Consider the following 3891-nt stretch of genomic DNA (forward strand, 5'->3'; position numbering starts at 1 on the left):
AGTAATCTAAAGACATCTGAACTCCTTCTGCAAGCCCATAGTAGAAGATGTCTAACTGAACCCACTCTGAAAACATTTCAGAGGGGCATTTTCGTAGCATCTCTCTGTATCTCTCCCAGGCATCATAAAGAGATTCATTATCTACACAACTCATAGTAAAGTCCAGAAATATGAATTTTTCCTAAAAACTACTAGAAATAGACTAAAAACTAACTAAAACATACTCTAAACTATATGAAATTATCCCCAAAAAGCGTATAAAATATCCGCTCATCATATAAATATCTCATTGGCTCCCAAGCGGGATTCAATTATTATTGTTAGTTTTTTTCAAACTCAACAGATGAAACTATAATACCCACACTTAATTGGCCCCAAGATCACTCACTTTCTTAAGTAACACTATCATATTTTCAATCTCTCAAACTCACCAACACTCATATGAAATAATAGAACAAAGAATGACTTCACATAATCATATCTTTTTTCATTTCATGGAACACGCAAAATACTTAAGGCATATGTGCCTTTATATAGGCAAAGTTTCATACTAAAATTTCATGATTCTACTAGCTTCTTAATACACATACTTATCCAACTTTGCTTCTTACTTTGACTATTCAAATAAATAAATTCTTGTAATTTCTAACACATCTTGAAAATTCTTTATTAAGCTTAGTCATCAATCTTGAAGCTTCCAATGCACTTCATGATTCTTCTAGTATGGATGTGATGAGTGCAACTTCCATTCAATTCCAATTCAATTTGATTTTGAACTTCTTTAATGTTCTAGTATATTGTAGTTGTACTACTTTCTTGAATATTCTTGATTTAATTTTGTAACATTGCCTCCCTTAAATCAAGCTTGTAGAGTTTATCATTCCAAGCATCTTTTTCAATTTGTAAAATAACTCGGTCTTCAATAGCTTTGTAAATATATCAGCAACTTGTTCTTCAGTTGGACAATACTCGATCACAACTTCTTCTGGCTTTTGTTTGTATCCCTTAGCAACTAATCTTGCTTTGAAACGATCAACTTCACCACTGGATTTGTACTTAGTCTTGTAAACCCACTTTACTCCAATCGGCTTCTTATCTGCTGGTAAATCTGTCAGCTCCTATGTGTCATTCTTCTCAATGGTATGAATCTCCTCATCCATTGCTTTCTTCCAATTGTTGTCTCTAGAGGCTTCTTCAAAATTTAACAGCTCACAATATGAAAATAGAGCAAAATTTATGATTTCTTCATCGGATGGATCGTTGTCATTGCCAACATCATAATCTGCTAATCTAGCAGGCAGTCTCCGCTCTCTTTGCGGTCTTCTAGATGATTCTTGTTGTTCAGTTGTGTCAGGTTGCCTTTCTTCTACTTCATCACATGTATTTGGAATGATAGTTAGCTGCTTTTCTATCTTTTTGTTCCAGTCCCACATGTCTTTCTCGTCGAACGTCACGTCTCTGCTGATTATCACTTTCTTTGTTTCTGGATTGTATAGCTTGTATGCTTTTGAGTCTGTGCTATAGCCGATAAAGATACACTTTTCGTCTTTGTCATCTAACTTCTTCCTTAATTGATCTGGTACATGGGCATAAGCGATACACCCAAAGACTCTGAAATGATGGATGGAAGGCCGCTTTCCACTCCAAGCTTCCTCTGGAGTTTTATCACGAACACTTTTTGTTGGACACCTGTTTAAAATATGAACTGCTGTTGCAACTGCTTCTGCCCAAAACTCTTTAGGCATTTGTTTTGGCTTGAGCATGCATCTGACCATATCCATGATGGTTCTGTTCTTACTTTCAGCAACTCCATTTTGTTGAGGAGTATATCTAGTTGTTAGTTGGTGTTGAATTCCGTGTTGCTTAAAGTATTCTGAACATGCAAGATATTTTGTTCCTCTGTCTGTTCTGAGAATTTTAATTTTATAGCCACTTTGTTTTTCGACAAACGCCTTGAATGTCTTGAAGACATCACATGCTTCCGATTTCTGCTTCAAAAAGTATACCCATGTATATCTACTAAAATCATCAATAAAAGTGATAAAATACCTGCTACCACCGTTACTTGGAACTTCTACAGAACAGAGATCTGAATGCACAATTTCAAGTAATCTTCTGGCTCTCCAAGACTTTCCTGTAGGGAATGGATCTCTGTGCTTCTTTCCCAGTTGACAAATCTCACAAACACAATTGGGAATATGAATCCGTGGTAGACCAGAAACAAGTCCTTTTCTTGACAGGTAGTTTAGGCCAGAAAAATAAAAGTGCCCAAACCGCATATGCCATAACCAGTTATCATCAAGTATCACAGAACTCATGCAAGAGGGATTAACATGTTGAATTTTTAACGGAAACATTCTATTTAAAGTCATCTTTGCTTTATCTATGAACCTTCTGTTGTTGTCAAACACAGTACAATATCCACGATAAGTTATCATCTTATATCCCTTCTCAGATAATTGTCCCATACTCAGTAAATTGTAATCAAGTTCATGAGCATAGAAAACATCAGAAAAATAACTCAGAGAACCATCTTTCAATCTAATTGGTATGTGCCCTTTTCCTTCAATAGGGATCTTTGTACTATTACCAAACTTCAATAATAGTTTAACTGAATCATCTAATGAAGAAAATAACTCCTTTCTACCAGACATATGATTACTGCAAGCATTATCCAAGTACTATATATTTTCATCTTCAGTACATGAATTACTTGTAAAAAATAAAGTCTGAGTACCCGGATTATTATCAGTATTTTGATGCTGATTTTCTGCAACGTGTGCTTGATTGTTATTCACCATTTTGAATCTGCAATCTGCTGCTTTGTGTCCATACTTTCCACAATGAAAACAGTTGAAATTAGTTCTTTCCTGATAAAAATTACCTCGACCTCTTCCTCGGTTGACAGGCCTAAAATTCGTTCCACCTCTTCCTTGATTAGGTGGTGTAAAGTTATTGTAACTTCCTTGGTTGTAATTGCCACGACCTCTACCTCTGAAACTTCCTCTGCCTCTACTTTGAAAATCAAAACCACGACCTCGTCCTTCTTGTGTACGGCTTGATTCTGCAACGTTGTTGAAATTCACTCGGCTTTTCAGGGCTTCCTCGGTTGATTTTTCTGACTTCTCCAGTATTCTACTGATGTGGCTTTCCATGGTTCCTTGCAATTCTGCAATCGTCATAGTATCCATATCGTTGGACTCTAGTATCGTAGTCACCACATGGTCATACTTCATCGGCATGGTGCGAAGAATTTTCTCCACCACTTTGCTATCGGGCACATCTTCTCCATAGACTCTCATCTTATTGACAAGGCCTGTAACACGAGTAAAATATTGCTCAACGGTTTCTGAGCTATTGATGAGCGGATAATTTATACGCTTTTTGACATTGTTTTTAGTATGTTTTTAGTAGGATCTAGTTACTTTTAGGGATGTTTTCATTAGTTTTTATGTTAAATTCACATTAGTTTTATTATGTTTTCATAGGTTTTAGTGTAAAACTCACATTTCACATTTCTACTATGAGTTTGTGTGTTTTTCTGTGATTTCAGGTATTTTCTGGCTGAAATTGAGGGACTTGAGCTGAAATCAGATTCAAGATTCAGAAAAGGACTGCTGATGCTGTTGGATTCTGACCTCCCTGCACTCAAAGTGGATTTTCTGGAGCTACAGAACTCGAAATGGCGCGCTTCCAATTGCGTTGGAAAGTAGACATCCAGGGCTTTCCAGAAATATATAATAGTCCATACTTTGGCCAAGAATAGACGACGTAAACTGGAGTTCAACACCAGTTTTCTGCCCAAATCTAGCGTCCAGCGCCAGAAAAGGAGCCAAAACCAGAGCTGAACGCCCAAACTGGCACAAAAGCTGGCGTTCAACTCCAAGAAAA

The sequence above is a fragment of the Arachis ipaensis genome, chromosome B06 (genome assembly GCF_000816755.2).
Source record: "Arachis ipaensis cultivar K30076 chromosome B06, Araip1.1, whole genome shotgun sequence".
Lineage (NCBI taxonomy): Eukaryota > Viridiplantae > Streptophyta > Magnoliopsida > Fabales > Fabaceae > Arachis > Arachis ipaensis.